General features: G+C 39.4%; 1 protein-coding gene and 1 pseudogene; one reads left to right on the top strand and one right to left on the bottom strand.

Annotated features, from left to right (window-relative positions):
• The window catches only part of Erich1 (glutamate-rich 1), a gene marked incomplete at its 5' end in the record, with an annotated part of 52,793,804 nt that overhangs the window by 37,577,249 nt on the left and 15,188,875 nt on the right, over positions 1-27,680 (bottom strand).
• Positions 16,391-17,614, top strand: Kansl2-ps3 (KAT8 regulatory NSL complex subunit 2, pseudogene 3; annotated as a pseudogene).

The following is a 27,680-nucleotide window of genomic DNA, read 5'->3' as shown; positions in this document are numbered from 1 at the left end:
CATTTTGAAATGTATTCATTCGCTTTTTAAAAAAATGTATTTATTTGGACAAAGATAAACTAATACTAACTTATGAGGTAGTTTTTGCTAACTTATGTACTAAGAAATATTTCTAATGTTTATTAGTGACAAAATGAAATATTCCTACCAAGTCATAAAAGGTTTTCTGAGGGAGTCAGAATGGGAATGTAACATTTCCTGTCTGGTGGGTAAAAGCAGATTGCACTTGTCTTTCATGACATGTCTCATCATAAACAATTAGCATTTCTAGCAAAGAATTTCAATTTAATTTGAGCAATCAGTTGCTTTACCCAGAGCTTATGATACAACAGAGAGAAAGCACAGAGGTCTTCTAAACACTGAGTTAGCCTAGAATTTCCTGAGGAGAAATTTGCATGGGCAAATTATAATAATATTGTGTGCAGATTCTGTTTTTAAAATCTTTCACTTTTCCTATCTTCTATTCTCACAGGGGATTGATATATGCTCTGTTATAGTGGAAGTGTATACAAGTCAGTGGAGGTCCAGAGTCCTCAGGTACCCTCTTTCTATTTTACTTTTTATTTGTTTTTACACTCCAGATTTTATTCCCCTCCTGGTCCACCCTCTGACTGTTCAACATCCCATAATCTCATACCTCCCCCAACCCCTAACTCCACGAGGATGTCTCCAGCCCCCACCCCACCAGACCTCTTAATTTCCTGAGGCCTCCAATCTGTTGAGGGTTAGCTGCATCTTCTCTGACTGAACCCAGACCCAGGAGTCCTCTGCTGTACATGTATTATGGGCTTCATCTCAGCTGGTGTATGCTGCCTGGTTGGTGATCCAGTGTCTGAGAGATCTTGGGGGTCCAGGTTAAATGAAAATGACTCTGATAGTCCACCTTACACCAGTCAGAATGACTAAGATCAAATCCTCAGGTGACAACACATGTTAGCAAGGATGTAGAGAAAGAGGAAGACTTCCATTACTGGTGGGACTGCAAACTGGTACAACCACTTTGGAAATAAATTTGGAGGCTCCTCAGAGAATTCAAAATAGATCTACCTTAAGACCCAGAAATACCACTCTTAGGAATATAACCAAAATGTGCCCCACCATGCCAGAGGGGTATGTATTCCACAATGTTCATAGCAGCCTTATTTGTGATAGCCAGAAGCTGGAAACAACACAGATGCCCCATGACAGAAGAATGGATACAGAAAATATGGTTCATGTGCACACAGCTATTAAGAATAAGGGCATCCTGAGTTTTGCAGGCAAATGGATAGAACTAGAAAATACCCTGAGTGAGGTAACTCAGACCCAAAAAGACATGCATGGTATCTTCTCACTAATAAGTGGATATTGGCCAAAAATAAAAGTATAGAATACTTATGGTACAGACCACAGTACTCAAAAGGTCAACAAACTGAAGAGCCCAAGTGAGGATGCCTCAGTACCCCTTGGAAGAGAGAAGAAAGCACCCACAAGGGGTGAGGGAGGGACAGGGGAGGAAAAGGAGATGGGGATGGGAGAGAGGGGAATGTGATCTGGTAATGCGTGGGGAAAAAGGGCTGAAACCCTGAGGGCCAGCAGAAAGAATGGAAACAGCGACCTTGGGAAGAGGAAGTTGGGAGGACTGTCCAGAATGTACAGAGATCTAGAAAGTGAGAGACTCATACGTAGGATATCATACAAGTGAGGGTGTGTACAGGATAGAATGAGGCCTGTCATTGGACCAAAAGGAAGGATGATCAGGAGAAAAGTTTGAGGGAAGAGGAGGAGACTGGACAGGAAAGGACAGGAGACTGGGGAAATGGCACAAAAGCCATTAAGAGAACATGGAGGCTGATGTTAAGGTTCCATACTGTACAGGTTGTTATGAATATTCTTAAGGGATGGATATGTACATGGCTTTGTATGTTTAGGTGAACAATTATATCTTGTCAATTGGATCAGAGGTTATTGTTTTGTGTCTTCTTTCTTGTGGCAATTTGAGTTGGGAGAGTGTGTGGCAGCAGAGACAGTGGGCCACCACGGGATTGGAATGTGTGCTTCTGGCAAGATATCTAGCAGATATCTTGGGGCACTCCAGTGCTGGATCTAGTGGGGGTAAAAGAAAGCCATTTTTTATAATTTTACAACAACAGTAGTAGGACTCAAAGGGAGGGACCTTAGATGAAATGCCCTACAATGGGGAGAGGAAACTTTTTCAACTCACCACCAGCAGAAAGACAGGGCATCAAGTGAGGGGTAGGGTTACTATACCACCATCAAAACTCTGACCCATAATTCTTCCTGTCTGAAAGAAATGAAGGGATGGAACTGTATAAGAGTCTGAGGAAAAGAAGGTCCAGCTACATGCCCAAAGTGGTATCCAGCTCAAGGGGAGGTCCCAAGACCTGACACCACTACTGAGGCTATGGGGCATTCTCAAAAAGGGACCTATCATGAATGCTCTCCAAATGATCCACCAAGCAGCTGAAAGAGTCAGATTCAGATATGTGCACCAACCAATGCACAGAAGCTGCTAGCCCCTCTGGTTAAATTAGGGAAAAGCTGGAGGAAGCTGAGAAGGACCAGCTACATTCTTAGAGTGGAGGTGCACAGGAGTCATTTATACCCTGTTTCTGAGAAGGTACACAGGAGCCAAGTCCTATCTCAAACTATTACTCTCTCTTTCTGATCACAGAACAACACAGTGTTGGTTGACAAAATCAAAGAAACAATTTCAATGTCCTTCTCCAATATAAACTTATTTTTGACACAACAATTTGATATGTTGTTTTCTGTGGTATTTTGTTTATTTCTCTGATCTATTAAAATTTCCAAGATTCCTTTAATTCCTTTGCCTAAGAAATAGTGCTTTTTTCCATGGTGTTCCAAAGGGTCTACAAGAGAAGCTGGGTATACGTGGAGGTGAAGTCTTGGAAACACAACAAAGAGATTATAATTTCTCGCAAACAGGAAGGAAGATGTCTGAGTTGAGTGGGAATCACCTCCAGTTTTATAGAAGATAGAAAAATAGCAGATGGAAAAAATTATTGTATAGGATGATGTTCTGAACTCTGTAAAACAGGACTATAGCCACTACACCTACAATTTGTTGATGAACTGGAAGTAGCATATAGCCACTTAACTGTATGTCACTTGAAAATAGCTATGGCATAGCAGTAATTTATTTTGAAATACCTCTGTCTACGTAGTCTAATATCCATGACCATGCTAAAGTGAGGCCCTACATATAACCAGTGACTTCACTCAGAGAATACAGGTCAAAATCCTGTTAAAATACAGGTTTGCTCAAGAGCTGTTGGAAAGTACACTCTAGCAAAGACACTTTTTTTAAATTTGTGTTTCTGATTAATATCAAGGCTTTCCTAGTTATGTTAATGGACTTTCAAAAATGAGTTTTTCTGCTTTAGCAAAATTAATAGCTGATTTACCAGCACACTCATAGCTGAATCTTCTTTTGCTGAAAAACAGCATAAATGTGTAGAGCTTTGTAAAATATTTAAGGAAATGCCTACTCTGTGTAATGCAATGTAAGATCTCATTCACCTGTTCAGCCATGGTAAGAGAAATTCAGGCATGTTTGTCAGATGCCTTGGGATCCAGGCACTGGACTAGAGAACAGTGAATACAGGAGTAGCTGGATTCAGAGTCTAAAATCTAATGGTCAATTTCCCCTGATGTTTTGTGCAAGATGCTATTATCTCAGTTACAGAGGCAATTGTCAATTGTCAATTGTCAGTTACTTGTCAATTATAGGAAAACCTGACCTGATGGATTCAAAGTGGCTAAGATGTGGAGCTTTGGGAGCCTCAGTGGTTGTAGTTTGGCTTCATTGTGTTATCCAACAGAGACTCAAGCAAGTCACTTGGCAACCTGCTATGTTATCTACATATTGTTTTGACAATGTCTCTCACTGGTCTGAAAGTTCCCAAGTAGGCTCTGTTGGATGTTTGGGGAACACTGAAATCTGAGGGTATCAGAGTCCACAGTACTGGTATTACAAGCATGTTCCCCCACCCTTGGCTTTCTTTATGTGAATTCTATTGATCAAACGCAGGTTAACATGCTTATTTGTAGAGGGCCGCAATAACATTCACCACCGCTAGATGGCGCTGGCTTCCACAGCGCCCCACGTGGAAGGCCAGGATAGCCTCCGCCATTACAAGATGGCGCCAGCCTTCGCCGCGCCAGCCGACTTCCTTTCAGGAAGTTAACTGTGCGCATGTGCAAGAGTGCCTTCATGCCAGGTCTTTGCCCACTCCGGGGCGTGCCTGATGAGATCATGGGTAAACAACCAATCAGGCGTGGACATGCCACATTAGGGTGTATATAAGCAGCGCCATTCTGGGGCTCGCTCTCTCCTCTTCAAGATGTAATAAACGCTTTGCTGCAGAAGGATCCTGGTGTCTGCGCGTAGTTCCTGCTGGCGAGACGTTGGGCGCGCGACACTTATTAGGTGTGATGGTTTGAATATGCTTGAGCAGTGGGAAGTGACATTATTAGGAGGTACAGCCTTATTGGAGAAGGTTTAGCCTTATTATTTTTTCCTTTTTTATTGGATATTTTTATCTACATTTCAAATGCTATCCTCTTTCCCAGTTTCCTATCCATAAACCCCTATCCTATAGCCCCTCCCCCCTCTATGAGTGTGTTCCTCACCCATCCACCCACACCTTCCTGCCTCCCTGCACTATTACTCCCCTACACTGGGGGACCCAGCCTTGACAGGACCAGGGGCTTCTCCTCCCATTGGTGCCCAACAAGGTCATCTTCTGCCTTATATGGGTCTGTCCATGTGTTCTCTTTGAATGGTGGTTTATTCCCTGGGAGCTCTGGTTCGTTGGTATTATTGTTCTTATGGGGTTACAACACTTTCAGCTCCTTCAATTCTTTCTCTAACTCCTCCAATAGCAGGACTTCGAGCATCCGACTCTGTGTTTGTCATGCTCTGGCAGAGCCTCTCAGGAGACAGCTATATTGAAGGTGCAGCCTTGTTGGAGGAAGTACAACACTATATAGGTTGTCTTTGAGGCCTCCTATGCTCAGCCTCCACCCAGTGCACAAGAGAGCCTACACTTGACTACCTGCAGAAGAGAGTCTCCTACTAGCTGCCTTCAGGTCAAGATGTAGAGCTCTCAGTCCCTTCAGCATCATGTCTACCTGTACACTGCCATACTCCTACCACAATGATAATGGACTAAACCGCTGAAATTATCAACCAGCCTAAATTAAATGTTTGCCTCTGAAAGAGTTGCCTTGGTCATGGTGTCTATTCACAGCAATGAAACCCTAAGAGTGTAAGCAAACACATTGGCAGCTGACCTATGTCTCTCATCATTATTTTGCTGAGGACCAGACATGGGACTCTGAAGGTAGGATTCAGTGTACCTGTTTTCTACACTGTTACATGTTTTACAACTTGCTTAAGATAATATAGATGCAACTGAGTTCTAATGCTTTTTGTCACTGGGAAGCTTGGTGTACCAACCAACAGTGCAGACTCCTGCATTTTAGATGTTAGAACCATTATTTATAATAGCCAGAAGCTGGAAAGAACCCAGATGCCCTTTAAGAGAGGAATGGATAGAGAAAATGTGGTACATCTACACAATGGAGTGCTACTCAGCTATGAAAAACAATGACTTCATGAAATTCAAAGGCAAATGGATGGGACTAGAAAATATCATCCTGAGTAAGGTAACCCAATCACAGAAAAACACACTTGGTATGTACTCACTGATAAGTGGATATTAGCCCAAAAGCTTGAATCACCCAAGATACAATACACAGACTACATGAAGCTCAAGAAGAAGGATGACCAATGTGCAGATGCTTCCTTAAAAGAGGGAACAAAAATATTCATAGGAAGGGATATGGAGGCATTGTTTGGAGCAGTGACTGAAGGAACAGCCATTCAAAGCCTGCTCCACATGTGCCCCATATATATACAGTCACCAAGACTAGATAAGATTGATGAAGCTAAGAAGGGCTTGCTGACAGGAGCCTGATATAGATATCTCCTGAGAGACACAGCCAGAGCATGTCAAATATAGAGGCAAATGCTAGCAGCAAACCACTGAACTGGGATTGGGACCCCCGTTAGAAGAATTAGAGAAAGGATTGAAAGAGCTGAAGGGACTTGCAACCCCATAAGAACAACAATGCCAACCAACCAGAGCTTCCAGGGGCTAAATCACTACCCAAAGACTATACATGGACTGACCCATGACTCTCACTGCATATGTAGCAGAGGATGGCTTTGTTGGGCACCAATGAAAGGAGAAGCCCTTTGTCCTGCCAAAGTTAGACCCTCAGTGAAGGGAAATGTCCGAGGGGTCAGTAAGGGGGCATGGATGGGGAGGGGAACACCCTTTTAGAAGAAGGGAAGGGGGAGGCGATAGGGGTTTTATGGTCAGGAAACCAAGAAAGGCAATAACATTTGAAATGTAAATAAATAAATATCCAATAAAATATTATTATCACTCAAAAGAAAAAGATCACTTTGTTTCCTTGGTAAGAAAGCTATGAATGGTAGGAGGATAAATTAAGGATAAAATATACATATATTCAAGTGTGATAGTGACAACTGTACCTCTTCAGAGGGGGATAAAGGGCTAGTATGGGAAGCAGAACTCCCCAATGGCTCCAAAAATTGCCCACCCCTTAAGTACATTTCCTTCTAGTCATGTAGAGTCCTTCTACTCACTAACCCAGATGCTAATATGAAGGGATTAAAAATTGATACATTAAAATAGACTCTAAAGGAAGGTCTATTGAAGAACCATGCTGACTGTCTGTAAACCAGATGCCTTTTAGATCACTATAATACTATCAAGGTCTTCAGGTCACAATCAAGAAATTGTGGCAATTTCCTCAATATTAAATGCTAGGTTACTCATAACAACTATTTTATAGTCTCCAATATAATATATTCCTTTGATATTTCTTTTCTGTTTTTCTTTTTTCTTTTTTATTAACTTGAGTATTTCTTATTTACATTTCGAATGTTATTCCCTTTCCCAGTTTCCAGGCAAACATCCGCCTAATCCCCCCCTCTTCATTATGAGTGTTCTCCTCCCCACCCTCCCCCCATTGCCGCCCTCCCCCCAACAATCACGTTCACTGGGGGATCAGTCTTAGCAGGACCAAGGGCTTCCCTTTCCACTGGTGATCTTACTAGGATATTCATTGCTACCTATGAGGTCAGAGTCCAGGGTCAGTCCATGTATAGTCTTTAGGTAGTAGCTTAGTCTCTGGAAACTCTAGTTGCTTGGCATTGTTGTTCATAGGGGGTCACGAGCCCCTTCAAGCTCTTCCAGTTCTTTCTCGGATTCCTTCAATTGGGGTCCTGTTCTCAGTTCAGTGGTTTACTGCTGGCATTCGCCTCTGTATTTGCTGTATTCTGGCTGTGTCTCTCAGGAGAGATCTACATCCGGCTCCTGTCGGCCTGCACTTCTTTGCTTCATCCATTTTGTCTAATTGGGTGGCTGTATATGTATGGGCCACATATGGGGCAGGCTCTGAATGGGTGTTCCTTCTGTTTCTGTTTTAATCTTTGCCTCTTTATTCCCTGCCAAGGATATTCTTGTTCCCCCTTTTAAAGAAGGAGTGAAGCATTCACATTTTGATCATCCGTCTTGAGTTTCATGTGTTCTAGGCATCTAGGGTAATTCAAGCATTTGGGCTAATAGCCACTTATCAATGAGTGCATACCATGTGTGTTTTTCTGTGATTGGGTTACCTCACTCAGGAGGATATTTTCCAGTTCCAACCACTTGCCCACGAATTTCATAAAGTCATTGTTTTAGATAGCTGAGTAATATTCCATTGTGTAGATGTACCACATTTTCTGTATCCGTTCCTCTGTTGAAGGGCATCTGGGTTCTTTCCAGCTTCTGGCTATTAAAAATAAGGCTGCTATGAACATAGTGCAGCATGTGTCTTTTTTGTATGTTGGGGCATCTTATGGGTATATGCCCAAGAGAGGTATAGCTGGGTCCTCAGGTAGTTCAATGTCCAATTTTCTGAGGAACCTCCAGACTGATTTCCAGAATGGTTTTACCACTCTGTAATCCCACCAACAATGGAGGAGTGTTCCTCTTTCTCCACATCCTCACCAGCATTGGTTGTCACCTGAGTTTTTGATCTTAGCCGTTCTCACTGGTGTGAGGTGAAATCTCAGGGTTGTTTTGATTTGCATTTCCCTTATGACTAAAGATGTTGAACATTTCTTTAGGTGTTTCTCAGCCATTCAGCATTCCTCAGCTGTGAATTCTTTGTTTAGCTCTGAACCCCATTTTTTTTGGTTCTTTTTTTCGGAGCTGGGGACCGAACCCAGGGCCTTGCGCTTCCTAGGTAAGTGCTCTACCTCTGAGCTAAATCCTCAGCCCCATCTGAACCCCATTTTTAATAGGGTTATTTGTCTCCCTGTGGTCTAACTTCTTCAGTTCTTTGCATATTTTGGATATAAGGCCTCAATCTGTTGTAGGATTGGTAAAGATCTTTTCCCAATCTGTTGGTTGCCATTTTGTCCTAACCACAGTGTCCTTTGCCTTACAGAAGCTTTGCAGTTTTATGAGATCCCATTTGACAATTCTTGATGTTAGAGCACAAGCCATTGGTGTTTTGTTCAGGAAATTTTTTCCAGTGCCCATGAGTTCGAGATGCTGCCCTAGTAATTCTTCTATTAGTTTGAGTGTGTCTGGTTTGATGTGGAGGTCCTTGATCCACTTGGACTTAAGCTTTGTACAGGGTGATAAGAATGGATTGATCTGCATCCTTCTACATGTTGACCTCCAGTTGAACCAGCACCATTTGCTGAACATGCTATCTTTTTTCCATTGAATGGTTTTGGCTCCTTTGTCAAAAATCAAGTGCCCATAGGTGTGTGGGTTCAGTTCTGGATCTTCAATTCTGTTCCATTGGTCTATCTGTCTGTCTCTGTACCAATACCATGCAGTTTTTATCACTATTGCTCTGTAATATTGCTTGAGTTCAGGGATAGTGGTTTCCCCCGAAGTCCTTTTATTGTTCAGAATAGTTTTAGCTATCCTGTGTTTTTTGTTATTCCAGATGAATTTGCAAATTATTCTGTCTAACTCTTTGAATAATTGGATTGGTATTTTGTTGGGGATTGCATTGAATCTGTAGATTGCTTTTAGTAAAATGGCCATTTTTACTATATTAATCCTCCCAATCCATGAGCATGGGAGATCTTTCCATCTTCTGAGGTCTTCTTCAATTTCTTTCTTCAGAGTCTTGAAGTTCTTATTGTACAGATATTTTACTTACTTGGTTAAAGTCACTCCGAGGTACTTTATATTGTTTGAGTCTATTATGAAGGGTGTCCTTTCCCTAATTTCTTTCTCGGCTTGTTTCTCTTTTGTGTAGAGGAAGGCTACTGATTTATTTGAGTTAATTTTTATACCCAGCCACTTTGCTGAAGTTGTTTATCAGCTTCAGTAGTTCTCTGGTGGAACTTTTGGGATCACTTAAATATACTATCATATCATCTGCAAATAGTGATATTTTGACTTCTTCTTTTCCGATCTGTATCCCCTTGACTTCCTTTTGTTGTCTGATTGCTCTGGCTAGAACTTCAAGAACTATATTGAATAAGTAGGGAGAGAGTGGGCAGCCTTGTCTAGTCCCTGATTTTAATGGGATTGCTTCAAGTTTCTCTCCATTTAGTTTAATGTTAGCAAATGGTTTGCTGTATATGGCTTTTACTATGTTTAGGTATGGGCCTTGAATTCCTATTCTCTCCAGGACTTTTATCATGAAGGGGTGTTGAATTTTGTCAAATGCTTTCTCAGCGTCTAAGGAAATGATCATGTGGTTTTGTTCTTTCAGTTTGTTTATATAATGGATCATGTTGATGGTTTTCCGTATATTGCACCATCCCTGCATGCCTGGGATGAAGCCTACTTGATCATGGTGGATGATTGTTTTGATGTGCTCTTGGATTTGGTTTGCCAGCATTTTATTGAGTATTTTTGCGTCGATATTCATAAGGGAAAATGGTCTGAAGTTCTCTTTCTTTTTTGGGTCTTTGTGTGGTTTAGGTATAAAAGTAATTGTGGCCTTATAGAAGGAATTTGGTAGTGCTCCATCTGTTTCAATTATGTGGAATAGTTTGGATAGTATTGGTATGAGGTCTTCTATGAAGGTCTGGAGGAATTCTGCACTAAACCCGTCTGGACCTGGGCTCTTTTGGTTGGGAGATCTTTAATGACTGCTCGTATTTCCTTAGGAGTTATGGGGTTGTTTAATTGGTTTAATCTGTTCCTGATTTAACTTCGGTACCTGGTATCTGTCTAGGAAATTGTCCATTTCCTGCAGATTTTCAAGTTTTGTTGAATATAGGCTTTTATAGTAAGATCTGATGATTTTTTGAATTTCCTTTGAATCTGTAGTTATGTCTCCCTTTTCATTTCTGATTTTGTTAATTTGGACACACTCTCTGTGTCCTCTGGTTAGTCTGGCTAAGGGTTTATCTATCTGGTTGATCTTCTCAAAGAACCAACTTTTGGTTCTGTTGATTCTTTCTATGGTCCTTTTTGTTTCTACTTGGCTGATTTCAGCTCTGAGTTTGATTATTTCCTCTCTTCTACTCCTCCTGGGTGTATTTGCTTCTTTTTGTTCTAGAGCTTTTAGGTGTGCTGTCAAGCTGCTGACATAAGCTCTTTCCTGTTTCTTTCTTCAGGCACTCAGAGCTATGAGTTTTCCTCTTAGCACAGCTTTCATTGTGTCCCATAAGTTTGGGTATGTTGTACTTTCATTTTCATTAAATTCTAAGAAGTCTTTAATTTGTTTCTTTATTTCTTTCTTGACCAGGTTATCGTTGAGTAGAGCATTGTTCAACTTCCACGTATATGTGGGCGTTCTTCTCTTATTGTTACTGAAGACCAGCTTTAGGCCGTGGTGGTCTGATTGCACGCATGGGATTATTTCTATCTTTTCCTTACCTGTTGAGGCCTGTTTTTTGACCAATTATATGGTCAATTTTGGAGAAAGTACCATGAGGAGCTGAGAAGAAGGTATATCCTTTTGCTTTAGGATAGAATGTTCTAAAAATATCTGTTAAGTCCATTTGGCTCATGACTTCTCTTAGTCTGTCTATGTCTCTGTTTAATTTCTGTTTCCATAATCTGTCCATTGATGAGAGTGGGGTGTTGAAATCTCCTACTATTATTGTGTGAGTTGCAATGTGTGTTTTGAGCTTTAGTAAGGTTTCTTTTACGTATGTAGCTGCCCTTGTATTTGGGGCATAGATATTTAGGATTGAGAGTTCATCTTGGTGGATTTTTCCTTTGATGAATATGAAGTGTCCTTCCTTATCTTTTTTGATGAATTTTAGTTGAAAATTGATTTTATTTGATATTAGAATGGCTACTCCAGCTTGCTTCTTCAGACCATTTGCTTGGAAAGTTGTTTTCTAGCCTTTTACTCTGAGGTAGTGTCTGTCTTTGTCTCTGAGGTGTGTTTCCTGTAGGCAGCAGAATGCAGGGTCCTCGTTGCGTATCCAGTTTGTTAATCTATGTCTTTTTATTGAGGAGTTGAGGCCATTGATGTTGAGAGATATTAAGGAATAGTGATTATTGCTTCCTGTTATATTCATATTTGGATGTGAGGTTATGTTTGTGTGCTTTTCTTCTCTTTGTTTTGTTGCCAAGACGATTAGTTTCTTGCTTCTTCTAGGGTATAGCTTGCCTCCTTATGTTGTGCTTTACCATTTATTATCCTTTGTAGTGCTGGATTTGTAGAAAGATATTGTGTAAATTTGGTTTTTTCATAGAATATCTTGGTTTCTCCATCTATGTTAATTGGGAGTTTTGCAGGACACAGTAACCTGGGCTGGCATTTGTGTTCTCTTAGAGTCTGTATGACATCTGTCCAGGATCGTCTGGCCTTCATAGTTTCTGGCGAAAAGTCTGGTGTGATTCTGATAGGTCTGCCTTTATATGTTACTTGACCTTTTTCCCTTACTGCTTTTAATATTCTTTCTTTATTTTGTGCGTTTGCTGTTTTGACTATTATGTGACGGGAGGTGTTTCTTTTCTGGTCCAATCTATTTGAAGTTCTGTAGGCTTCTTGTATGCCTATGGGTATCTCTCTCTCTTTTTTTTTTTTTTTTGGTTAGGGAAGTTTTCTTCTATGATTTTGTTGAAGATATATACTGGTCCTTTGAACTGGGAGTCTTCACTCTCTTCTATACCTATTATCCTTAGGTTTGATCTTCTCATTGAGTCCTGGATTTCCTGTATGTTTTGGACCAGTAGCTTTTTCTGCTTTACATTATCTTTGACAGTTGAGTCAATGATTTGTATGGAATCTTCTGCTCCTGAGATTCTCTCTTCCATCTCTTGTATTCTGTTGGTGAAGCTCGTATCTACAGCTCCTTGTCTCTTCTTTTGGTTTTCTATCTCCAGGGTTGTTTCCATGTGTTCTTTCTTGATTCTTTCTATTTCCATTTTTAATTCCTTCAATTGTTTGATTGTGTTTTCCTGGAATTCTTCCAGGGATTTGTGTGATTCCTCTCTATAGGCTTCTACTTGTTTATTTATGTTTTCCTGGAATTCTTTCAGGGATTTTTGTGACTCCTCTCTATGGGCTTCTACTTGTTTATTTATGTTTTCCTGTGTTTCTCTATGGGAGTTCTTCATGTCTTTCTTGAAGTCCTCCAGCATCATGATCAGATATGATTTTGAAACTTTGATCTTGCTCTTCTTGTGTGTTTGGATATTCCGTGTTTGCTTTGGTGGGAGAATTGGGCTCCGATGATGCCATGTAGTCTTGGTTTCTGTTCCCTGGGTTCCTGCACTTGCCTCTTGCCATCAGATTATCTCTAGTGTTACTTTGTTCTGCTATTTCTGACAGTGGCTAGACTGTCTTATAAGCCTATGAGTCAGGAGTGCTGTATATCTGTTTTCCTGTTTTCTTTTAGCCAGTTATGAGGAGATAGTGTTCTGCTTTCGGGCGTGTAGTTTTTCCTATCTGCAGGTCTTCTGCTGTTCCTGTGGGCCTGTGTCTTGAGTTCACCAGGCAGGTTGCTTGGAGCTGGAAGGTTTGTCTTACCTGTGGTCCCAAGGCTCAGGTTTGCTCGTGGGGTGTTGCTTATGATCTCTCTGTGGTGGCAGCAACCAGGAAGATCTGCACCGCCCCTTCCCGGAGCTTCTGTGCACTAGGGTTCCAGATGGCGTTTGGTGTTTTCCTCTGGAGTCAGAGATGTGTGCAGAGTGTAGTCTCTTCTGGTTTCCCAGGCGTGTCTGCCTCTCTGAAGACCCAGCTCTCCCTCCCATGGGATTTGGGTGCAGAGATCTGTTTATCCGGTCGGTCCCTTCAGGTTCCGGTGGTGTCTCAGATGCAGCGGATTTCCTGCTCCTGTGCCCTTATCCAAGGGAACCCAGACACCGTATACAGTTTCCTCTTGGGCCAGGGATGTGGGCAGGGGTGGGCAGTGTTGGTGGTTTCCTCCGCTCTTCAGTTTCAGGAGTGCCCACCTGACCAGGCGGTGAGCTCTCTCTCCCACGGGGTCTGGGAGCAGTGAGCTGGAGGCAGGGGTCCTTTGGTATTTCTAAGCAAATAAAAAGTTCACCATAGAATACAATGAATTAATCAGAACTGTGCTATCTTATTTTCACTATAGCCATGGTTATAAAAAATATTATTCCCTAGCTCTTTCAATAATGAGTTGATTCAAAACTATAATTTACTTGGGAAAGTCTAATGTTACATTTAATTAAATTATGAGCAAACTAGATAAATATTATTAAGGAATCCCCCATGCCTGACTGGAGAATTTTCACAAGCCTCTCGTGTGTGTGTGTGTGTGTGTGTGTGTGTGTGTATGTGTGTGTGTGTGTGATTGTACACATCTATGTGTGATGTGTAGTATGAGTGTGTCTTTTGCCTCATGTGGAAATGTATGTGCATATAGGCACAGTCCATAGTATGACATATAGGAATCTTCTTTATCACACTCCCTTCTTTGCTTGAGACAAGGTTTCTCCTGGACCTTGAGATTGAATAGAATGGCTAGCCTTCAAGCCACAGGGATGCTCCTGTTTCTCTCTCCTTAGCATCAAGATCACAAGTTCATCTGCTACATTCTTGCCAAATGAGCCATCTTCTCAGTCTTGCCACCCCCACTTCTGAACATCTTACAGACAAATCAGTAATTGCCCCCCCCCTTTCCCCAGTCAATCTTTTGAAATATGTCTATAAATGAACAGCTTTGAGAAATGTAGTTTCTCTTTCTGGGAAAATGGAAAACTTTTCGTATCATTTAGGATAAGGCAAATAAATCATTCTTCCAGGTTAAAGGTCGAATTTGCTTTTGTGCATTATAAAAAATCTGAGTATGTGTATGTTCTTAGTTGTGCAAAACCAGTGCTCTGTGACACTGCCTGCTGTAATAATAGGTACTATTCCATGCAGTTTGGAAATAAGAAAACCACTCAGACATGCAAGCATGAGTAGGAATATCACTTGCCTTCTAGAGTCTCATGCCCTCTGCTAACTTGGTGAAACATGCCAGATAATGTTTAGCTGAAAATAATATCTTGGACCTTTCAAATGCATTGAGAGTGATTGATGGTGTCTCTTAGGTGTTTCTTAGATTATAAAAAAAAATTTGTTGAGAAGCAGCCAATATATTTTCCTTCATGATTTTTACAGTTTCTGATGAGATAATTTTTCCACATCAGATTCTGGGTGTACAACTCATTTGAAAAGTTCACATGGATAATTTTGTAACCTTCAAACATCTCAGCAAATACCTTATCTTTTATTTAATTTACCTAATTTGTTTGGTTGCTGTTTGTTTACTTATGCTTGTGTGCATGCATGTTTGTGGGTAGCCACATGCATATAGAGGTCAGAGGACAACTATTTAGGAGTTAGTTCTTCCCATCCACAATGTAGTTCCTGAGGTTGGAACTGAGATTGTCAGGTTTGGCAGCTAATACCGTTACTGTCTGAGCCATTCTACTGACACCAAACTATTTTCTCCCTCATGTTGGCTGAGGTGTTTGATTTTCACTACCACTCCCATTTTTAACCTTTGCTGTTCTTCTACAAACAAACAGTCAATGAGATCATCCAATTGGTATCAAATGTTTTTAGATGATAAGAACTATCAAGTGATTCTAGAAACTTCCCCAGTATTAATCACTAGGTTAATTTTAACAACCATGTGGAAAAATAAAAAGCATAATAATCAAAGAATGTACACTGCTCATTCACAAATACTTGCCAAAGTTTTGAGGTGAAAAAAATACTTTTGCACTACTTACATTTATGGCTAACTATAGAGATAAAAAGGTTCTCCTTAGTTTTCCCTTTGAAATGCCTGAGTTCTTTGGTAAGGCACTACTAATTATTTTCCCAATACTTACTGTCAGAAAGTAATTCCAGACTTAAGGAAAGTGAGAAGTCTGAAACTGCCTTTTAAGCATTAGTTCAGTTCAGCAACAATATCTTGAATGAATCCTCTGAAATTTCTATACTCATCCAAAGAACCTTGAAAAAGAACTAGAATCTGATAATTTGGTGACTCTATAGCAAGAATCACTTTGCCCCTCCACTTAATAGGGTAATAAGTGGGTTATACATGTATGTACATGGTTAGGTTTCCTCCAGATCTAGTTAAAAAGCTGAAATGTGCTTGAAATATCTGATCTACACTCAGGCTGGTAATAAAAATAGCTGACTGTAAGTTTTATTTTGTCTAGCATCAGTCAGACTTCAAGCTTGCTTAGTGTTGGCTCCTCTGGCATCTCCAAAGTGTAGCAGTTTATGAGTAATTTTGAAGGATAGGAAAATTGTAAAACATTTCAAAGCTTTGGCTAATATGTAAAACAAACTAACAGTTCAGTATAATTTATGGGTCATCTGTGAAGTTAACTAGTTTTTGAGTTTTGTTTGTTTGTTTTGGGCTTGGTTTCGGTGTTTTACTGGAGGACATTTTTAAGATGATAGTATTCAGAAAGAGAGACATCAAGGAGACAAAGATAGCAACACAGAGACACAGAAAGACAATGAGGATTAACTTTGTGGAAACCAAGCGTTTTCAACTTCTCAATTCACAAGAGTCCTTTGATCCTCCACAGGTACATGCCCATTGTTTTGGAGGATTTCTTGAGAAGATAAATTATGTCTGCAGAAACACAGGGTTCTGCCTTGATTCTGCATTTAACAATATACATCCCTACCACCATTGATATTTGTCAATGATGGTGTACATTGTGACTCCCTATGAATCTTGTGATAAAGCCATACTTTCTCTTACATTTTTACCAATCCATAGAAGACTCCAAGTCAAACAGAACTGCTCAAAATACTGAAAGTGATATTGGGAAGAGCAGAAGGCAAGTAGAGAGAAGGTTTGTGTATGGACAGGATTTGGATTCATGTTTTGCTAGTGAATCAGGGAAGGATCACCCCAGTGCCTGGATCTCAGGAGGCCCTTTCTTGTTCATTCACTCTCAACTGAGTCTGGAGAGGCAGGAGTTTTGCATTAAGCATATTCTTGAAGACAAGAATGTATCCTTCAAACAATGAAGTTATATTTCGATGAAGAAGAGAGAAAGGTGCCCCAGTGCTGCCCAAAAGCCAGAGAAGAAAGAGGGGTGTCTTTCTGTGCTGACACACTTGAAGGAATACCCTAGCTCAAATGAAGAAGAGCAGCCCAGACCTCATGAGTGAAACCCTCTTGTGCCAGTTGAGCTCATATGCTAAAACGGAGCTGAGCTTGCAGACTCCAAAAGAGTAGCTGAAGTGAAGCAAGCTCCCTGGATACTGGATGAAGACAACTGGAGTGATGGGGACCAAGAACCCATTACTGTGAATGAGACATGGAGAGGTGACCCTGACAGTGAAGCTGGTAGCATAGACAGTGATCAAGAAGATCCTCTAAAACATGCTGGTATCCATACAGTTGAAGAAATGGCTCTTATTATGGGAGAAAAGCTAATTTGTTTGCAATCTTTGTACATTGATCAGTTTAAATGTCTACAACACTTGCTCAAAGAGAAGAAGTGTTGTTATTTACATAATCGGAAAGTGGAACATGAAGCTTTAGGTAGGAGTCTCCTGACTGGCCCTGAGGGACTTTTGGCCAAAGAGACAGAGAGAATTTAAAGTGACTAACGTATCTTAGGCAATACAGTCAGCACTATGGAGTAGAAGCCTTATTACACAGGCAGTTGAAGGAACTCAGAATGCTGGCCACAGGTGGGTCTGCTCAACTGGCTCATACCACTCATTCCAGTCAGAGGTGCTTAGCCTTTGTGGAGGATGTTTGCTGCTCCAACCAGCAGCAATTGCTGCTCTTCTGATGACTAGACACTGCCTTGCTCATATCTGTCAGGATACAAATCAGGTTCTCTTTAAATACTGCCAGAGATTTGGAAGCCCCAGACAGATGCAGATGGCTGGGATGGGTGCAGATTCCAGGGACCTTGAAATGCAGAGAAAGCCTGTGCACCAATCCCTCAACTTGGATTGGTTACTGCAAATGGAAAACCAGAACATACTTGTATCAGTTGACAGTTCATGTGGGAATTGTTTCCCTTTGGATTTGAACTTTCCATTCTTCAGAAAAGCATATCTCTGATCATCTCTCCCTGAACAGGGAAAGCTCAGACTAAATTGTTTCTTTCAGGACTTTAGAGTGCTATAGACAAACATAATCCAAGTTTGTGCAGCATGGATCTTTAGTATTTAAGTTTTGGGATTTTTTTTTGCAAGGAAGAACATGAGGTGGCCCCTGCCTATGGGATGCAATGCATTTTGGAGACTGTGCCTAGGGAAGAGACATTTCTATAACGGGACTTCATAGGTCATAGACAGAAATCCACGTGGATGTCTAGGTCAAGTTGTGGTCAAGAATGGTGCTCTCCAGGTGTGGTTGTTGGTGTCTGGCTAGCTATATCTAAAACCTGTATTGAAGCCTTTCCTCTGCTTCACATACTTGGGCAATATAAACCCCTTTTCCTAGTGAACTGTGACTGAGAAAAGCAGCTCATAGGTCTGGGCTTTCCTTAATTCTTCTTGCTTTTAACTAATGCATATTTCTGTGGTGGATCCTCCATGTAAAATATAGTGAAATTACTGTATATAGTTTCTATTAAATGGTAAGATGTTATGAAAATGTAAAAGGAAAAGAAATATTGGCTAGTCTTTAATTTCTTCCACATCCATAAGAACATAAAGATTATAAGCCATAAATCTAAAAGGAAATTATTCTTGCTGGCAGAAAGCTTGAAGGATGAGATGTTTCTCTGCTGTAAAAGCCAACTCCTTCCTTTTTATCTTTTCCCAGTGTGAGAAGGTGATGACTTAAATAAACTCTCAGCTTACACATCTTATCAGCCTATCTTTACAGCTGTGAGCAGGCTGACTGACCCTCCATCACTTTAATTTCCATTCACTCCTATATCAAGGAGTCAGAGGGAGCTGATGTAGCTGAGTTACCAGAGTATTTCTTTTTTGTAGGCTCAAACTAACTCTCCCTCTCCATCTCCATCCCCCCCCACCTCTCTCTCTCTCTCTCATTTGTTTGCTTTTGTTTTTGAAACAGGGTTTTCTGTGTACCCCTGGATGTCCTGGAACTTGCTCTGTAGACAAGGCTATCCTCAAACTCAAAGATCCACCTGCCTCTGCCTCTAAGTGTTTGCATTAAAGATGTGCACTCCCACCACCTGGCTCAAACTATGACTCTTAATTAGTGATGGTGTACAACAAATGAGGTCCAGTTTATAAATTTCTTTCTACCTGACCTAGCTATTTGAGAATTGATCATCCCACTAACTTTCGGAGGAAAAAAAGTAAAAACTCTGGCTCCCTCTTCTTTGAAAGGACTTTTGTCACATACATATGTGTCAGAACATAGGAAAGATTGCTAAAGTTTTTCAAGGCTTGATAGTTAATCAGACCAAATACAATTAATGTCAACTTGCTGTTTAAAGTGATAGTTTCAGTTACAAACAACATTTAAGTGTATTCTTTAAAGTAATAAAATCATAGCTGATACTCATGTGCCACTACACTTACAGAGGAATTTTAAAGCATAAACATGGCTGCTCCGGCAAGGGATCACACCCAAAGATAACAGATCACATCTGGCTAGAATGCAAACATGCCCTGGATTATAGTATGATCTGGCTGGAATGCAGACATTCCCTCAGTACCACCTTTAATTCCTAATAATGAAGGTAAGGTTAGTTTGTAGAAGGAAGCAGCCATGTTTGAAAGTGACCCCTAATTGAGGACCAGGCAAAGTTATTAATCAGAGAAAGATTTGAGAGAATAATTCAGAGATTGGATCTGCCAACTCACAGAAGAACAGAAGACAAGTAGAGGCTACTTAAGAGTAAAGAAAAAGGAGAGAGAGAGAGAGAGAGAGAGAGAGAGAGAGAGAGAGAGAGAGAGAGAGAGAGAATGGGTTTTAGTAGGGAGTTTTACAAAGATGATGACAGAGAGAAGCAAGACACAGCTGAAGACAGAATGAGCCAGAGAATGAGAAGGAGTCAGAAGATTAGAACATATTGCCAAAGTTAGTATGAGGCCAAGCAGAGCAATTCAGTTAGATTGACTCAGTCAGCTTCGAAGATTATATTGTACATAGACTAGAAGCATCAAGACTAGGGATAGTTAGAACACAGAAAGAAATATTCTGGGTTCAGCCTGAGTCATGCATTCATAGAGCTTGAGTATGGTTCTCATCTTGAAATCCATCTGAGGAAATAAAAGTGAAATGACCAGAAAGAGGCAAATAGTGAAACATTAAATTACGCAAACTGAAGGAATCTTTATCTTCAAATTATATCATGAGCTATAATAATCAAAATTGTATGGTCCTGGTGTGTAAGAGTCCATGATTCATGAAAACAGATAATTAGACTCAAACAGTGTGCAAGAGCAAAGAGCATTTATTCTGCAGAGAACCTGCATGCAGGGGTCTACCATAGAGATAGAAAACAGAGGTGTGGGTGGACTTTGCAGGGTCAATTCAAATCCTGTTACGGTAAGAGTAAGTGATTTTAACTTTCTTTCCCTTGATTGGTTAGCTCTATCTCCAAGGCTATCAGTGCTTTTGTAATTGGTTAAGGCTCCAAGGGGATGTGGGGACTTTTACTGATTAACTATACTTCAAACTAGGTCATAGGGCAGCTTCCTGATTGGCTGATCCTGTGCGAGGGGATGTTTTTTCCAGGAATGACTTGCTTTGGATGTTTCCAGTTCTGGGAAACAGAAATGTAAGCCTAGCTTCCTAAACTGCTGGTTTGCAGCCTGTCATGGAGTCAGCCTGGCTCTGCCTAGTTCAGTTTTCTCAGTAGAAGAACAAAAGCATACTCTAATAGTGCAAAATAAAGAGGCAAAAAATGAACGCACACAGTTATTGTCCAACTGATCTTCTATAATAATTCTCTGAACACAACATAAATAAAAATTGTTTCCAGGTCAGTACCAGATGAATTTCTCCATGTTCTATGACTCAAATATGCGATCTATTCAGCAGAAGGGTCTATTAACAAGTAATGGATATCATCAAGAGCAAGCCTGTAATATTTGGGTTCTATCAGATTTTGTTGACCAACAACTCCAAAAGAAGCAACTCATTTCTGGTATGGGGATTTTATATATTAGCAGTTATTTTCTTGAATAGGTATTGTTGCCCCATTATGGGTTAACTAGTGCAGTTTAAGCTCTTTTAATGATATAGGCATGCACTATATATACCTTTGCAACACACATTTACACACATACATGTGAACACATATTTGCCTGCACACACATAGGCTTCTAGAGCAGTTGGGTTCCATGTGACATACTGTTATTATTTTTCTCGGTATTCCCTCCTCTAACATTCCTTCCCCTCCCCAGTCCCAAATCTATCCTTACTGTTCCATTACTTGTTTTTTTAAATATTTTATACCATGTATCCTATATCTCCTCCCTTGACCTCCTCCATCCCCCAAAATAACGTTAGTAATTTTCTGATGTCTTTGATTATTACAAATGAAACACATATGTAAAGATTAACAGCTAACATCCAAAAATGACATAAAACAGTGTTTTAGGATCTGGGTTTTCTGACTCAGAGTGATTCCAGTTCTATTCATTTGCCTGCAATTTCCTTAATTTCTTCTTCTTAACAGCTGAGTAATAGCTCATTGTGTAATTGCACTATATTTTCACCATCCATTCATCAGCTGGTGGCATCTAGTCTTTTTCCATTTCCTGGCTTGTGTTGTGAATAGAGCAGTCATGAATTTATGGATAAGGAGAGTACAGAGTCCTTTGGATATGTACAAGATGGGATAGCTGGATCATGTTATAGGTGTATTCATAGCATTTGGAGGCACAGCCACACTGATTTATACAGTGACTGCACTAATTTACACTCCCATCAGCAGTGAATATGTATTCCTCTTTTGCCACTTTCAATCTGGCAATTTTTAGTTATCTTGTGCTCTTTTCTTTTTTCTTTTCTTTTTTTCTTTTTAAACTTTATTTTAACAACTCTGAACTCGATGAGAGGACATCTCAAAGTAGTTTTAATTTTCATTTCCCTAGTGACTTAGGATGTTGAACATTTCTCCTAAAGTGTTTCTTCAGTCATTTGTATTTCATTTCTTCACAATCCTCTGATTAGTTCCATGACTTTCATTCTTTCTTTCAGCACCATCCTCATATCAAATGAGAGACTCAAGGACACAAAATTAGGAGAGGGATATGCTGCTGGGGTCTGTGGGGAGTTGGAGATACAATGTCATGGGTAGATGTAACATACACACACACAAAACGTATGAAATTCTCAAAGAATTTCATAAAAGTAATTCCACACAGATTAACAATATAACTAAAATATCCCAAGCTCTAAAAGTACAAAAGAAAATACAGAGAAAATTGAATTTTTAATAAGTTACCAAAACCACAAGCAGTAAAAGTATGAGAGAAAAAGGGTTTACAACAATGTAAAACTTTCTTGCCCAAACAGGAAGTAAAAACAAAGAAAGCTGGGTGGTAGTGGTGGGGCAGACTTTTAATTCTAGCACTTGGGGGTGGGAGGCAGAGGCAGGATGATCTCTATGTCAGAGGCCATTTTAGTCTACAGAGTGAGTTTCAGGTAAACCAGAGCTAGAGGGGAGCCCTGTAAAAGAAATACTAAAATAAAATAAAACTTAAATAAAGAAAAAGAAAGAAAGAAAGAAAAACAGAAAGAAGACAAGCTAGAGTATGTCAGAAAATAGTTACAAACCAATTTGTGTGTGTGTGTGTGTGTGTGTGTGTGTGTGTGTGTGTGTGTGTGTGTGTGTGTTCTTTATTGTAGTGCTGGATATCAAGCATGATGTCTTAAACATACAAGCAAAAAAACTATCATGACATACCTATTGCCTGTTAAATCCCCAAATGCCTGACGTTATATAAATACAGCAAATGGGAATACAGAGAGGGGCATTTTAAACTTTATGATAGTAAGATGCATGAGGTTCATAATTTATGCAGACATCACGACTGCCGAACAGGTCTCTGTCCCCACTTACACCACTTTTGAGTGAGCAAGGCAAAATATTGTTACCGGTCAGACGCAAAAGGTACTCAAATATAACATATTCAGAAAAAACAGCTGAGTATTACAAACTGGCTTTCAAGAAAACAGGTTTTCATTTTAAATATTTATCACAAAATTAATAAAAGTATCTCCCCAGCAATAAAAAATTCAAATACTAGCATGTCTATTTGGAGGGGAACAACTGTCTTTTGTTGGAGATATTATTTTACTTTGTTATTTTATCATAACTTAGATCTTTCCTTATGATCTTAAAGGCTCTTGAGTTTACAAGTTTTTATCAACCGACTCAGTAAATCATTCTGAGAATATGATTCATGAGAACAAACTCTTAATCAATAGTGGGTTTACACTAATTAGAAATACAACATGTCATCATCATGCCGAGACTACTTTGGCCTGTGTAGAATTTAGCCCTAGAAAAGTTTCTGCATAATTCTTAGTCATATTTTGGCAAAAGAGATACTCCCACATGCTTACCGATTTAGACCAGATGGAAAAGTTGATTCCATGTTACAGAACTCCAGTGTCTTCATCTCCAAGAGTTTGTTGTCCTTCCCTATGCACAGACCTGAATGTCCCCTGCCCAGAAAGTCAGCAAGGATACTTCAGACTTGTAAGAAGTAATTTCCATGCCTCAAAGCTGTTTTGTTGTTGAATGTCCCCAAGGAAGTACTTTGTGGAAAAAATAAGAAAAATAAAAACTAAAACTAAAAAAAAAGAAAACAAAACTTTTAAAAATATTTCGCACCCCATCGATAGTAGAGATGAAGAATGCTAACAACACATTTTAGCATAATTTTGCACTTTCCCAATTGTCACTTGACAGATGCACTCAAGAATCCATGAAGCCTGAATAACCATAATTCTGCAACATAAAAATAAATTCCTTTGGGTTTATAATGAATTTTAGTACCAATAAACACAGCAGGAAGAGAATAATATCTCAGCCGCGTCCTGTTACTGAATCACATTCACATCTCTGTAGGATCTGCCAAAATTCTTTAGAAAATGGACTGAATAAAACATATTACTGTTTTTAGTAAAACAAACTCTGTGAAAGATAGTACTCCAAAGGCAGTGATTTCCTTCCCTCAGAAATAATGGAAGGTTCTTAAAAGCAGACTGATTGCAGGCATGCTTTTAAAGCGCATCTTTAAGAATCCTACTTCTGCTAAGCGAGCCCCATAAACAGCATTAGCATTAAAGGCCTTCTGGGTGCTTGCTTTAAAATTTGTGTGTTCTAGTAAATTTGACAGTTTGGAGAAACTTAGGAACTCGAGGTGAATTAAATATACTAAGTTTTCTTCGACATCTCCAGCTAAGAGAAGCTTTTGCTGTTCCTTTCCCATCTCTGTTGTTAACAGCAGTAACCAACCTGTTTCAGAGTTCTCCCTTCTCATCAAAGCCTGACCATAGGATTTTAAAACGGTGCCACTTTGCATTCATTTGTACTTACTGAGCAAAGCATTTAAGGAAAGACCAAAGTTTTCTAAAGAGAAACTCTTCTCCAGTCTTAGCTTCCTCATCTACCCAAAGATAAAATAAGTTTATTTTTGAAATTACTTACTTTAAGAATAAAACTTTAGATTTTTTCAGAGCTGTCGATAGGTTTCTGGATTTTTTCTTTGTTCTCCAATCTTAAATCTATTGAAAACATAAACAGTTGATCCAGAAGCAGGTAACATGGCCAGGGATGGCATTAGAACTTGTAATCTTAGTTTGGAGTCAACCTTGACCATCATGAATTATGGGAAGCCTATGGAAAGCATTCATAGGATGGCTTGGAGAGAGGAAAAGGAAAATTCTACAATATAACATTTACAAATAAAAATGTTATCCCTTTTTAAGGGAAACTCTTTGTCATAAGACAGTACATGTCTAGAGAATCAAGAAGTGTAGAAACACCTATCATTGCATTATTTTTCTGTACACTTTGATGACATTTTCATGTTTTACATTGACATGCTCAAGGCTGGACCAGGCAACCCAGTAGGAGGAAAAGGGTCCCAAAAGCCAGCCAAAGAATCAGAAACATCAAGGTAACTTTTTAACCCCCTACAATTTATCAGTCTTTTCTCGAATTCACACAATCAAGGCAATTGGTACATTGATTTATTTCAAATAATTTAGCTTTCTAGGCACATTGTATTTGATCATTATTCTAGTTAATAGGTTAAAAAACAGAATTGTTCTCAAATTAACTATTGATTGATAAGGCTTTATATCACTAAACTTTATATTAGATACCCAAACTGTGTGACCGAGGAATAAAAGATGGTACTCTGCTCCTGCTGGATCTTCATGCCAGGAGAGTCACAAACAAGTATAGATTCTTGCCCTGGGGAATATTACATTCTCAGGCAATAAGGTGTGGAAAACAACTCAAAAACCATGTAAAACATGCAGAATAATGCTTTTCAGATATCTATGTTATAGAGTCTATGAGTGGTTCCTGTGCATGTTCAAGTTCCTCTGCACAGTATCATGGGTCGCAGCCTGGGATGATGTAAGAGCAGAAGGCATATTTCCTGGGAAGATCTGATATGGCCCCACCCACCTTTCCTTTCTGTGTCCTTCTCCCCAGTAGTAAAAGGGCACACCGGTTATATGATGCTCTCCACCCTGGGACCCAAAGTCATGATGCAGCTACTAATAAAAATTACTGAAAAAGTTAAAAAACATCCATCATTCGACTCTCAAATATCTTATTTTAAAATAGGAACTGCCATCCGTAAAGTGTCCAAATCTAATGTATTGTAGTTTATAATAGTTAATTTATTATGTAGTTTATAATAGTTTATTATAGTTAATGTAAGCATTTTTAGTTGTGGTTGTTTATGTCACATAACCTTGTATGAAAAACTAATGAACATAACAGAAGGAATACACTATCTATTCAATGAATGCTCAGTTACAGGCAGATGGAGGGAAGAGATAGGATATGCTGCTGCACAGTAGATTAACTATACACAGTGAAATTCATTGCATACTCCAAATATCAAGAAAACTATTTTAACACATTCATCATAAATGCCAAATACTTGAAGAGATTGCTCTGTTTAACCTAATTTAAACATATGCATGGAATACTACATGTTATCCTAATATATATTATATTTTATATGTTGTGTTATATATTATATATTAATTTATATATTATGTTATTATCATATATCACATATCACATGCCCCATGCTGTATATCACATATCAATCATAGTGTGCTATACAGTATATATCATAAGATATATGATATATTGTATGTGACATATGATATATATGTATATATATACTTGTAGATATTTATTCCTTATTATACAATGTAAAATTAAAGTTACCTAGTGTGGGTCTTCCTTCACTGCCTTCTCCCTCATTGCTTTCTCTCAGGCTCTTTAATTTTAATGTGTTTTTAATTATTGAGATTGTATTAATTGATGGAAAGCATTAACATCAAATTGTTGCATACCACATAAGAATTATTGATGCCTTAACAAAATTAAATCATGATTATAAAATGTTTTTCATATTATTTATGTGAGTAAAATATCTGAAGTTGGATATTTTAATATTGCCTAATAGGAGGATAAGAACTTATTAAAAGTTGATTTTCCACTCTACAGAGAATTTTAAGTTATTGGCAAGAGAGTCCAGAAGACCCACAAACAATATGGGCTATTGAACAAACAAAATATTAAAATATCAGTGATTCAAGGTTTAAAAATTTTTGTGAAATAAGTGCTTTTATAGAAAGAACTTGGTTGTTTCTAGGAAGCCTCATTGGTACTGGAAATGATGCTCCTTGAATATTTTACCAGAAAGGTTATTGTACTCATTTTTCTCAGAATATACAGAGAAAGCAGCACTCTTAGACTTTTCAAGAAGAAAGACTAGCTACACAATGAAATCTGAGGATGTGGTATTAAAAACTGACTCACAGGGCCTCCACCCTTCTCTTCGTCTTTGCAACTGTAGGATTAAATGCACAGATATCAGTACCCAGCATAGAGCATAGAGGACAGGTCTGTTTTCCCTGCTTACAGAGGCTACAACATTTAATTTCCAAAAACTGTATTCCTGCTCAGGAATTACTAACACAGTAACTCCCCATGAGAGTGTTTGGAGGAAATCTAACTATAAGGTAGTTACTACAGGAGTAAAGATTCACAGCAAGTGGGGAGATTAAGGAAAGAATTGAAAGTTACCTTTTGCAATGATATTTCAGTAGCAGACCGGACAGGACAGGTAGCAGAGACGACTTTTGGCATTGCATAAATATGACTTCCTATCTGCCTGCAGTGGCAGAGGGAAGGGGCAATTGTAGCAGCAGTGGGAAGCTATTACTTTGCCTGACCTACAGAGAAACAGAAGAACTTCAGCTAATAGAGCCTGTTGGGGCAGCTGCCAAAATTAGAACCACATTACTGTCACCTGTGGAAGTGGTGGCCATGGAAATGCTTAAGTTAATACCCCATGAGGGGAGAAGATAACAAACAGAAGTGATTCTCACTTTCACTTCCCTGGCATACACTCTTTTCTAAAAACATCCACAAGTCAGCATTTGTCTTCATCCTCAGTAGATTTTTCCCTTTATCTTTTGACATTATTACTTTTTAGGGGGCTTCTCTATTATTTCAGTTAGTATGCATTCCAGTGTGCAGATGCAATTTATTGAGGTCTAACCTAATGTTAAAATCTTCGTTCTTTTCCAAAACAGCGTATTTTCAATGCTACTGCCTTTAGTACTACTTTTTAAATGACTTCATACTTTCATACTTTAGACAATATTGGCATTCCTTTCTATACTGTTATGATGACAGGAAAGCATATTCTCACTACATGCTACCTAGTCTTCTGAATTCCCCCGTTCTTTTCTTTTTAATTAATTTATTTTTAATCTTTAATTCTTTTTCACAGTCCAAAGTTCATCATCTTCCCAGTCTGTTTCCACCCCTGACAGCTCCCCATCTTATACCTCCTCCCTACACTCTGTCTCCAAGAAGATGTTCCCACCATTCCACCCCTACCCCACTTGGCCTCCCCACTCCCTGGGGCCTCAAATCTCTTGAGGGTTAGGTGCAGGTTCTCTCACTGAGGCCAGACCA

Source organism: Rattus norvegicus, chromosome 16 (assembly GCF_021556685.1).
Source record: "Rattus norvegicus strain SHRSP/BbbUtx chromosome 16, alternate assembly SHRSP_T2T, whole genome shotgun sequence".
Taxonomy (NCBI): Eukaryota; Metazoa; Chordata; class Mammalia; order Rodentia; family Muridae; genus Rattus; species Rattus norvegicus.
This window is presented reverse-complemented; position numbering and strand designations above follow the sequence as displayed.